This window comes from Elgaria multicarinata, chromosome 18 (genome assembly GCF_023053635.1).
Source record: "Elgaria multicarinata webbii isolate HBS135686 ecotype San Diego chromosome 18, rElgMul1.1.pri, whole genome shotgun sequence".
NCBI lineage: Eukaryota > Metazoa > Chordata > Lepidosauria > Squamata > Anguidae > Elgaria > Elgaria multicarinata.
Window position 1 is genome coordinate 12,681,882 of NC_086188.1, and position 12,546 is coordinate 12,694,427.

Below are 12,546 nucleotides of genomic sequence, written 5' to 3' on the forward strand. Positions count from 1 at the left end.
CATAACAAGGCCTGTTCCCCTTAGGCTGGGGGAAGGAGCTTCAGGCGATCAATTGGGATCTGATTCTGAAGCAGAAGAGACGGTGCCAGAAATGTACCAGCCTACACGGGAAGTAGGGGAGGTGATTCTCACGAGCTCTTCACCAGCTGGGGTGAACCTTTGCCAGACCTTAGTACCGAAAACGTTAATGACACACAGTCTGTGGGAAATCTGTATTCTTCAGAGGGGGAGGTCACTTAGAATAATAGAATCATAGAATAGCAGAGTTGGAAGGGGCCTACAAGGCCATCAAGTCCAACCCCCTGCTCAATGCAGGAATCCACCCTAAAGCATCCCTGACAGATGGTTGTCCAGCTGCCTCTTGAAGGCCTCTAGTGTGAGAGAGCCCACAACCTCACCAGGCAACTGATTCCATTGTCGTACTGCTCTAACAGTCAGGAAGTTTTTCCTGATGTCCAGCTGGAATCTGGCTTTCTTTAACTTGAGCCCGTTATTCCGTGTCCTGCACTCTGGGAGGATCGAGAAGAGATCCTGGCCCTCCTCTGTGTGACAACCTTTTAAGTATTTGAAGAGTGCTCTCATGTCTCCCCTCAATCTTCTCTTCTCCAGGCTAAACATGCCCAGTTCTTTCAGTCTCTCTTCATAGGGCTTTGTTTCTAGACCCCTGATCATCCTGGTTGCCCTCCTCTGAACATGCTCCAGCTTGTCTGTGTCCTTCTTGAATTGTGGAGCCCAGAACTGGACGCAATACTCTAGATGAGGCCTAACCAGGGCCGAATAGATAGGAACCAGTACCTCACGTGATTTGGAAGCTATACTTCTATTAATGCAGCCCAAAATAGCATTTGCCTTTCTTGCAGCCATATTGCACTGTTGGCTCATATTCAGCTTGCGATCTACAACAATTCCAAGATCCTTCTTGTTTGTAGTATTGCTGAGCCAAGTATCCCCCATCTTGTAACTGTGCCTTTGGTTTCTGTTTCCTAAATGTAGAACTTGGCATTTATCCCTATTATCCCACTTCGGGGCTAGCTGATCCCAGTGTCTGCCACAGACTCGAACAGGCGGAGCTAAAGGAAGGTTAGAGAAGGTTGGCCCGGCTAGCTTCTCACCAAAGGCTTCTTCAGAACCAGCCTCCTTGAAGTTAAAGCGTCCTGCGAAAGGGCTTTCCCTTTTTTCTTGAAAGGACAACGGTCTCGCTTAGTTTTGCTGAGAGGAAAGTTCCTAGAGGTTAGACTCTCTTCAGGTGGGAAGAGATGTTTATTGCCTGAATAAAGCTCTTTGCAGACCCCTTTATTGCATTTATTTGCATTTACATCCAGCATATATTCTATCATGAACTTATGGTGGCACACCTGAGGCTTCCCAGGTGATTTCGCGTCCAGGCGCTGTCTTGACCTAAACCTGCTTACCTTCAACGAGGTAGGTACGTCAAATGGCCCTTGGGTGGCTCTTATAAAAAAATAATCTGTAACGATTGAGCCAGAAATACAAGTGCAGTGTACACAAACTACATCCGAGACAATTGGATTCATATTTCGGCAGGAGAGAGTGAGCAGGGAGTAAAGAGTGTATGAAGTGAAGGTGAAATTAAATTAGGGTGTGATCCTATGCATGCTTAGACAGAAAAAAAGCCCTTCGACTCCCAACATTCCCCAGCCAGCCACGTAGGACTTACTTCTGTCTAAATACGCTTAGGATTGTGCTCTTGGGACATCCTTGATGTAATGACTTGTTGATATTAAATATAAAGGTGGCAGAAGCTAACTAAAGTTTGTCGTCTTCCCCTTAAAGCCAGTGGAGGGGATCTCCTGTGTCACATGCAAGCAGGATGTTGCTGGGGAACATGGGTGGGAGGGTGCTGTAGCTGCACGTACTGTCTACGGGTTACTGGTTGACAGCAGGTTGGCCACTGTGTGCTGGGCTAAATGAACTGGAGTGTGTGACGGACACCAGTGCTATCTTCATGCCAGCAGGTTTGGTCTCCACCTAGGGTTCTTCCACACCTCATTTTCTCTTCTCTCCCCCTCCACCCCCCAGCTTAAAGATTCAGTTGTATTTGCAATTCTGTGATCACGGAGAGTTCCTGCAATTCCCCTTTCTTGCTGCAGAGGTCTGTAGTTGCAAGTACAATCTTCTTAAGGATCAGGTTCCTGAACTGAACAGCGAGTTTTCAGACTTTTCACATCCACCCCCTGAATAGAGGCATGATATTAATTGCTCTAGAAACGGTGTTGAATACTCTGGGCTTTTAGATCATAGAATCATAGAACTGTGGAATTTGAAGGGACCATAAGAATCATCTAGTCCAACCCTCTGCAATGTGCAGGAAAACCAATTAAACCACCCATGAGAAGTGGCTGTTCAACCTCTTCTTAAAAACCTGTCTATCTTTGACATAGGCCCCAGTGGTTATTTTGATCCTTAGGGTGGTTTTTTTATTACTTTACTATGTTTTTATTTGATTACGGCCTTTCTCTTTTGAAAGTCTCTAAACTGCCTCGGTTGTTTTCAGAAAGGCAGTCTAGAAATGCAGCACACAAACCAATAATGAATTGGCCAGAAGTGTAACAGCCGCCGAAGTGGATTGGATTCTAGAGCTGTGTGTATGTGCCTATTTTGGCAGTCGTAAACTCCCTTGAGGATCATTCAGTTGAAAAGCACGGGCATCGTATTTGAATCAGCCTGTTGTTAATTAAAAAAAGGAAAGAAATCTTCAGCCGTGGAACAATCAAAACCAAGAGCGATGATAGCAATTGAGATGAGCAACCCTTTGAACGAATTTTAAAGCCTAGAGCAAAAATGTTGCTTCAGAAGAATCTCTTGGGAATATTGCAACCTCATCTGCAGATCAGCATTGAGCAGGGGGTTGGACTCGATGGCCTTGTAGGCCCCTTCCAACTCTGCTATTCTATGATTCTATGATCACAAGAAAGGGGAAGTGTTGCAGTTCGCTAGTTAATGCACGGGAATTTGGGGTTTAGCTAGCCTTATGATCTCTATAGCCTACAGTGTGGTTTCCTGCTCCTCCCTTTCCTTCTGCCCCTCTCTCTCACCTTCATTGCCAGGAGCACACATGCCTGCTCTCTCTCCTGCTGGTGTTCTAAAACACAAAGAAATGGAGTGAACAACTGTTTTGAAACCCTATGGTGTACCTGCATTTTTATGCAAGAATATTGTGAGTAAACTATTTTACCTTTTCTTAACTAAAGGAGGGAGTGGGCTCATTATTTTTTAGCCTTATGTGCAGGTAAACACTCATTCTGTTCTGCCTTTTGTTTTTGTTCTTTCTCTCTGCTAACTGCCTTTTTAATATTAGGCAGCGGTACCAAGCTCCTCCAGCTGTTGCACTGATATCATCGTACTTCTTTGCAGGGGTCCAAAGATATCAAAAGATCCAACTGGTAGAGCAAAGCGAGCTCATGAATTGCAGGGTTTGGAGCCAGCTGTTGATTCCACAGCCAGGGCTGTGTGTTTTTCTGAATAAGCATTGGAATTCATTATGGAGAGGATGAACGTAGTTATTTGGGGAGTTGCCAAATCCTCTCTCTATGTCCAGTTGAAGCGATTTCTCTAGGGATTTTGTGAGTTTTGCCTGGAGCATCCTCAGTGAACAAGGAAACAATGATGACGTCGAAACAACATTAAAATCAGCAGGCAGTAAGCAGAATTAAAAGACAATTTTTTTTAAAAAAACAATGACAACCAAATTTCTAATCTTTAAGAGCCTCGTGTGGTGCAGAGTGGTAAGCGGCAGTTACTGCAGCCGAAACTCTCCCCACGGCCCGAGTTCGATCCCAGCGGAAGCTGGTTCTCAGGCAGCTGGCTCAGGTTGACTCAGCCTTCCATCCTTCTGAAGTCGGTAAAATGAGTACCCAGCTAGCTGGGGGAAAGGCAACCATGACTGGGGAAGGCAATGGCAAACCACCCCGCTACAAAGTCTGCCAAGAAAACGTCAGCGAAAGCAGGCATCCCTCTAGGAGTCAGCAGTGACTCAAGTGCTTGCACGAGAGGTTCTTTGCCTTTATGAGCCTCGTGTGGCGCAGAGCGGTAAAGCAACAGTTTCTGCAGCCGAAACTCTCCCCACGGCCCGAGTTTGATCCCAGCAGAAGCTGGTTTCAAGCAGCTGGCTCGGGTCGACTCAGCCTTCCATCCTCCCGAGGTCGGTAAAATGAGTACCCAGTTAGCTGGGGGAAAGGTAATAACGGCTGGGAAGGCAACGGCAAACCACCCCGCTATAAGGCCTGCCAAGAAAACGTCAGTGAAAGCTGGCGTCCCTCCAAGAGTCAGTAATGACTCAGTGCTTGCACGAGAGGTTCCTTTCCTTTTCCTTTCCAAAGGATTCAGTAGTCTGGGAAGTATGGGGTGGGTGGCCAGAGCCTAATTAAATACTGAAAGCTTGTCTCATGCTGGAGATGAACAGGGGACGGTTACAGATTTAATGTTGGTCTTGAACTGGTGGGTTGCAAGATCAGTCCAGATGGGTCACGGCGAAGGTGCCGCCATGGCATGTTGGCCAATTGTGAAAGTGGGTCCAGCGTTGCAGGCTGGGAGTCCAAGGTGGGTCTCGGATCTGGACCCACTTGAAGACCCCTGTTTGAAACTGTTTTTCAATTGGACATCGCCCTTAACGTCAACGAGCTCGCTTCTCCGGGATAAGAGCGGGTAACAAATGCAAATAAAATAAAAGGAAATCGTGGGGAAGAAGAAGGACCAAGGGGTCAGGAGCAGGCGGAAGCAATATCATGGCCTGCTCCTGTTGGACTCTTCCCCGCCCCCACAGGGCAAACTGTCATCTTGGCCCTGTGAGGAAGAAGAAGGACCAAGGGGACAGGAGCAGGCCGAAGAAACATCATGGCCTGCTCCAGTTGGACTCCCCTCCTTCGAGAGCAGGACAGTCCCATCCGCCCTGTTCCCAGTCCACTTAATCTCTCTCTCTCTCTCCTGGACTCCTGTTCCTTGTGTGTCATGTCTTTATTCGACTGTAAGCCTGAGGGCAGGGACTGTCTTTTTTGCTCAGTGTAAGCCACTCGGAGAGCCTTATAAAAAGAAATTGTGGCAACTCAAAAAGAATGGGGGGAGGCAAGTGTTCAGATGAGTTGTGCGGAGTTTTTGTGTTATATATCCTCCCCTCTCTCCCCCCATCTCCCCGTTCCCCCATCCCTACATCTGTTTCTGTTTTAGTCCATGCGTCTGGTGTTTTAGAGCAGTTTTATATTCCTTCCTTCCGAATCCCAGAATAGGCACATCTTGCGCTCTGTCACTGGTGTGAGATGGCTGAAGCTACCCCTTTGCTTTGGCAGGGTGCAGGTTCTGGGTCTGTGCTTCCTCCAGGCAGAAGGGAAAATCAATCTCTCTCTCTCTCTCTCTCTCTCTGCTTTGTTTACTTCATCTTTTGTCAAAGTGTCTACAATAATCCCCCACCTGTACCCACCAGAGTTCCATGCTCCTGGCTGGGTCTTTCCCCACATGGCCAAGCAGATTGGCCAATCCTGCACTTAACGCCAATAGGGCAGGCTCAGAGATTTTCCCATCATGCATCTGGCTCACACCCCCAATAACTCATGGCCTTATTCTGGCGTTTGGTTGCTGTTTGGCTTCCTGCTAGGAATGTGACGGTGCCCACCGCTAGCAGGTGGCTTGGTTCAGATTTTGGCAAGTGTGCGTAGCAGACGAAGCGCATGAGAAACGGCGACAAAGAACCAGCTCCCGTCCCTCTGCTGTTTTCAACCTTCATCTGTGGCGTTTGGCAGAAGAACAGGGAGAGCTTCTCCCACCTGCTGTTCAGGACAACTGTTCGGTTTGGGATTTTAAGCTGCGTTCTCTGCCAGAGCCAGGCAACACCTTTCAACCCGATCCAGCCATGAGGCCTGCAGCACAGAACCAAAACACATTTTGACAAGGCGGGCGGGGAGTGATTTGAAGCAAGCGTGCGCCTTCTCGGCTCTAATCCACATTGCAGCAACGAGGACTTTTTTTCTTTTTGCAGAGACACTTTGATGGATGCCAAAAGGTCTCCGCTCTGTACCGTTCTATCCCTGTGCATCCCTAAAGAACGCACAGTGATTGACAAACACTCCCGTTTGGAACGGCGCTGGGCAAATAGAACGATATAAAAGAAGTCAGAAAAGAATTCTTAAGACCCTCTGGTTTCGGTGTTCAGGCGTGAGTGCCGTATCAGCAGGTCTGAAGGAACCCTGAGGTTTGTAGAAGTACAAATGATATTTTTTTGGTGGGGACCATAAACAGAGGGAAATGCCCCTCCCCGACAGCTCGGTGAGGACTGTGTTGGCTTAGTGGGCACAGAATGCTAAGTGAATGGAAGAAACCCTCTTCATCCAGAAAACTAGCTGGGAGAGGAGATGGAATGGTGTCTCATGGAGAAGGGGCATGGCTGGCTGAATGCAACAGTGAAAGGTGCACATTTTGTTGCATCTCTCTCTTTTCCTTTCTCGGCTTCATTGCAAAATCTGGTCCCATTGCTCTCCCAGTGATAGCAGCAGCGGCTTGATGGGATCTGAATACCTCTCCACACCTTTCCATGTACCCAACTGAGCATGCTCAGTCCCCATTGGATTCTTCCTCCCCCCCCTTTTTCGGTATTTCCCCTAAGAGCGCTGACAACTCACTTTTTGCATATGGGTGGTGCAGTTTTGGCTACACAAGGATCCACAGCTTCAGAACGAGTTCCCCATTTGTATGTAGGATGTATACCAGCCTTCTTCCAACCGGGTGCTTCCAGATGGTCTGGACTATAACTCCTATGTCTTTCTGGGGGTGATGGGACATGTAGTCCAACCCATTTGGAGGGCACTGGGTTGGGGGAGTCTGGTATACAGGATACAGTTGCATTCCTGGAAAAGGTGGGCTTTGAAGTGAGATGTGAAGAAAGAAAGAGGTGAATGATTATGGACTACAACCCCCACCATGTTTCCTGGGGATGATGGGACATATAGTCTATCCCATTTGGACGGTGCTGGGTTGGGGGAGTCTGGTATATGGGATATGGTTGCATCCAAGCCTTCCTGGAAAAGGTGGGTTTTAAGTGGTTTCTGAAGGAAGAGAAGGAAGTGAGGTCATGTAGATTTTTTTTTTTTAAGTCGTGGGTGGAGGGGAGTGAATTCCAGGTACAAGGAAGGATGCATACATTAGGAGTGTGATTATGTTACCACCGGCCAGATTGCCTCCGTCCTGTGGCCTCGTCTCTCCTTAAGGATCCACACGGCCACCGCTGTCGGTGATGCATTTAATCTTGGCTCGGGCTGCTTGCATCAGGGCTGCGTCAGCCAGGAGACACTTTTCCAGGCAAGGTCGTATTAAGGATGTGAGCGGATGTGCCAAACCAGCCAACGTCCTTATTTGCGGAGAGCCGGCCCTGCAGAGCCCAGACTGACTGCCCAAACTTGGGCGACGCACTTCGACTGCTTCAAGTTGCCAAGCTGCCAGAAGATTTTTTCTTTTTCAGTCTGAAAATGGAAGGATGCCCTGTTCTTCTGGCCAGCCACTGCTTCATTAGGAGCCGGGAAAGAGAGCTGTCATGATCCTGCGGTAGGCTGGCCGTGAGTCCTGTATTCAAAGGTCTGCCAGAGGACAGTCCTCTATTGAAAGGCAGGGCCAGCATCAAGGAGTGGGCATGGTCAGGCTGTTGCAGAGGGCCCGTACCCTGGCAGGGCCTCACTGGTAACAGCCCCCTGGAGTTGCCCATCCTCTTCACCATTGCAGCCTACTTGCTCACCTCCAAAACCTGGAGCCAGCATTGTTTAGAGGCATCCCCTGTTTCAAGGAGTCATCTATGGCTATCCCTTCTGAGATCACGCAAACCCAGGCAGAGAGTCAAGAGAACCGGCTAAATGGGGTGAGCTGTCGTGTATGGGGGATGGGAAGAGGGACCCCCCGAAATCGGGTGGAGGGACCTTCTGTGGTTGGAACCCTTCCTTTCATAGTTCCTGGATCTAACCTCTCGTCCGAAGCCCTGGAGTGCCATTGCTGCTTACTGTCTCGAGCTAAACGGACCCCTGCTCTGACTCCATTTAAGGCAGCTTCCTAAAGAAAGTGTCTGGGGCAGCCCTCGAAAAGCAGAAAACGTGGAAACACCCGCCTTAAAAGAGTTCTTTTAAAAATTCATCCTAAGCGAGGTGATTGATCCAGCGGGGGGCTGGTGGCTCCGACGTCAGTGGGGCTGCGAATCCGCTCCGCGTCTAAGAACCTGCCAGAGCTCTAAAGGAGCTATCCGAGGTGCTGAACCCTTTAACTCCTTTAGAGTTCTGACTGAAACCCGGACCGGATAGATTGCTCCACTGACATTGAAGCTACCAGCCTCTACTTGGCCGATACCAAGAGAAATCGCTTTGGAAGCATCAAGGCGGGCCTTGAACGAGCTGTCGGTGGCCAGGGCCGTCAGATACGCCGGGTGGGCAAGGGTTAAATCGCCCTCCAAAGGAGGCTTTTGTCTTCCTTTTGGGGCAGCTGCAAAAACCTCCCCCCCCACCGCTCCCCACCACTATCGGAGACAAAGAGCCTTTGAGGGGGAAAGAACACCGAGTCCAGAGCAGGGGCAGGCATGGTGCTGGCAGGCTAATATGGAGCAGAATTTGAACGCGCTCCAGAGCAGGGGTGAGAAAACGCCTTTAGCCTGAGGGCTGGATTCCACTTTGGAGCAGCCCTCAGGGCCTGCCTTCCCGGGTTAGGCGGGGCCCAAAGTACCAGCAGCTGGTAAACCTCTTACTGGTAGAAATGCAGCTGTAGGGTCTTTTCTGTAGGGACTGATGTGGTCCAAATGATGTGCAGGGGATCCCAGGAGCAGGCAGGGACAATCCGTCCATTTCCCCAGGATAACCAAGACCTCAGTTATCCCGGTTTTACCTGTGCTCCAGGGATGATCCCAAGGACTACAGGCAGTGTGGGCACCCATCCCGGCTTCTTCCCTCCTCCCCATGTGTAGTGGGGGTCAACAGAGAGAAGGAGCAGGGCCAGAGGGAGTCCAGGGACATTGGAGGGGGGTCGGAGCTCCCCCCCCACTTGCTTTTCACTTGGGCGTAAATGTGCTCCGGCTCCTGTTGGTTTTTGTTTTTTTTAATGGCGAGTGTGATTGGTGCAACATCCCTCTTTCCTTCCGGGATGTGTCACTTCCGTTTGGATGCCCCCGGAAGCAGGTAAGTCTGAGATCGTCCCCCCTCCCTCCCTGGAGGCCCTTAGGTATAGAAAGGACTTTGGAAGAGGCATATCAAGCTGTCAGAATGGGGAAAAACTGAAACAGCTGAGAAACCAGCTGATTGGGGGAAAGGGGGTGGAGTCACAGGAAGGAGGCGTGGCCTTCTGGGGAAACCCGGAGGGCCTGTTGAGATGGATTTGGTTCTTCATCAACCTTACTCCCATAAAGGTAAGCAGAATGACCAAACTTCGCTGGGGAGAAACAGCTTGCCTGCAGATAGACAAGCAAGCCATAGTAGAGTTATACCAACCTTCCCTTACCGGGCGTCCTCCAGGTGTGCTGAAGTGCAATTCCCAGCCAGCGTGGCCATCGGATGTGAGGCTTAACATCCCTGCTTTAGAAGAGGACCTCAGAAGGCTGAGGCACCTGGAGACAGGCCTTAGGTGATGACCGTAATGTTCAGCTAGGTCTCACGCAGGAGCTGCTACACCTCAGTGGCGCTTGCATTATGGACGAGGCTAAAGTCCCACTAGACATGCTCAGATGTGCTCTCATCACAAGTTCTAGGTTCAGTCGTTGCACTGACATAACGGCATGAGAAGAGCCGTGCTGGATCAGACCAAGGGTTTATCTAGTCCAGCTTTCTGTTCACACAGTGGCCAACAAACTGACCTTGGAAAACCCTCAAGCAGGACATGACTGCTACAGCACCCTCCTACCCATGTTCCCCAGCAACTAGTGAACAGAGGAGGAGGAGAAGGAGGAGAAGAGATAATAATGTTATATCATGTTTTTATACTGTTTGTTTTATACTTTGAATGGTTTTAGTTTTTGTGAACCGCCCAGGGAGCTTCGGCTATTGGGTGGTATAAAAATGCAATAAATAAATAAATAAATTTATTGGAGGTAGCATATAGCCATCAGGACTAATTGCCATTAATAGCCTCCAGGAATTTATCCAACTGCCTTTTAAAGCCATCCAAAATGGCGGCCATCGCTACATTTTGTGGCAGGGAATTTCACAGTTTAGCTCTGCGCTGTGGGTAGGAGTCCTTCCTTTTGTCTTTCCTGAATCTCCCACCCATCAGCTTCAGGGGATGGCCCCTTTGGGTTCCAGTACGATGAGAGAGGGGAAAAAATGTCTCTGCATCCACTTTCCCCACACCATGCATGCTTTTGTACACCTCTGCCATGTCTCCCCTTCCCTAATCTAAACAGTCCCAGACGTTGTAACCTTTCTCATAGGGGAGTTGCTCCAGGCCTTTGAACCTGTTAGTTACCCTTTTCTGCAACAGGCCCAGTTTCACAGGTCGTAGCCCTCATGAGCCCTGGCTGAAACATCGCCCTATCGTTTGACCTTTGACTGCTTGCTTTTGATGGCTGGGTGGATGAAATCCCCTTCTGGCACTTCTTTGAATCTCCTTCCTCCTGGTTTGAGGGCCCCAAGGAGATTTTCCCTCTAATTGTCCGACCTCGCTGGGTTATTCCAAGTCCATATCATTCTCTCAGTACTGCACTCTGGGGCATCGTTGGGAGGATGTAGTCTTCATTTCCAGTTTTTTTTTGCTCGCTCCCTGCTTGGTAGCCTCGCATATCAGGTCTTTTATGGCTTTGTTTCGAACGGGAGTTGCCAACGCGAAAGTCAAGAGCAAGACAATTTGATTCTTTCATTACCGGCCGTGCACAAAGGATGTGACTGGGTTAGGTGGGTGGGTGGGAGGGAGGAAGGAAGCCCCCACCTCATAAATGACGACTGGATGGTCCCACTCAAGTAACCCCCCCTGCCCCATGAATGGCTAAATGCTCCTGCAAAGAATGAGCACATGGACAAGATGAATTAGTAAGTGACACAGGTTACACACTTTTGGTATTATCCTTTATACTGGGGCTATTGGGTCCCTTTCAGCTCACGAGCTAAGTTCTGTTTAGGATGTGCTGATGGGGAGTGCATTTAAGCAGTGGGCGGAGCCAAAAGCAAAAGGGGGCGTGGCCCAAAATATGAAAAGTACCAACAAATTTTAGCTTAAAGCTCTTACTGCTGGGACCTCAACTTTAGGAGCAGCATTTCACCCATCTAGAATGAGGTTAAAACAATGGCACAAAACTCTGCTTTCCTTTTGCACTGCCATGTGCTCATGGCAAAGATCTGTAAACAAATCTTTTTCCAATTTAGTGAAAGGGTCTCCTTTTCACTTTGTAACAGCCTCTCTGAGAAGCCCAAGAGCTCCTTCAGACGGGGTGGGAAATCACATCCCCTTACTGTGGCTCTGCTTCCTGCTTCTCTTCCGCTTTTGCAAGGAGCTGCAATTACACAAGGGAAAGAGCAGTGACCATATGTCTTGTACAGCCGCAATGCAGTTGAATGGGACAGTGCCCTCTAGTGGGCATTTTATAGCGCAACTTTTCCTTCTCACAGCAGGAAAACCCGACAAATATTGATATATTTCCCAGAGTGAAGGACACGGAATAATGGGCTCAAGTTACAGGAAGCCAGATTCCGGCTGGACATCAGGAAAAACTTCCTGATTGTTAGAGCAGTACGACAATGGAACCAGTTACCTAGGAAGGTTGTGGGCTCTCCCACACTGGAGGCATTCAAAAGGCAGCTTGGCCTCCATTTTTTTAAAAAAAACTAGAATGAAAAAATGAAATATTTGTTTATCTATTACATTTATACCCCATCTTTTTTTTCCATTGTGGGACTCAACGTGGTTATGTCCAGTTCCTTGGTTCTCTCCTCCAAGCACTGACCAGATCCAGACCAGCTGCCATTTCCACAGGATTTCCTTTCTGGAAACAGATGAGTCACCAATTTTAACATGGCACATCTTTTGAAGAAGCACGATGTCATGTCTAGCTCTGCATCCCTTGGGTTGGAAGGTAATCAATCAGAATCAGACTCTGAAGTAAAGGAGATGGTGCCAGAAACAGGCCAGATTATACCAGTGGGGAAGGCAGCTCTCACAGGATCTTCACCAGCTGGGAATGAACCTTCTCCAGAGCTTATCTCCTCAAGGCTAAACAACACACAGTCAATGGGAAGCCAGCATCCTTCCGAAGGGGAGGGCACGGAGAGGTTAGCTGATCCTAGAGTATGCCACAGACTAAAATGGGTGGACCTAAAGGAAGGTGAGAGAAAGTCAGCCCGTCTGGCATCCCGCCAGAAGCTGCCTCAAAACTAGTCTCTCTGAAGTTAACGCGTTTTGGGAAAAGGCTTTCCATTCTTCTTGAAAGGACAATTGTCTCGCTTAGTTTGCATAGTTTTTGCCTAGAGGAAGATTCCTAGAGATTAGACTCTCTTGAGGTGAGAAGTGATGTTTATTGCTTGAATAAAGCATTGTAGATTACTTAGCAGACCTCGTTATTGTTTTCCAGGAAGGTGGGAAGTCTTAGGA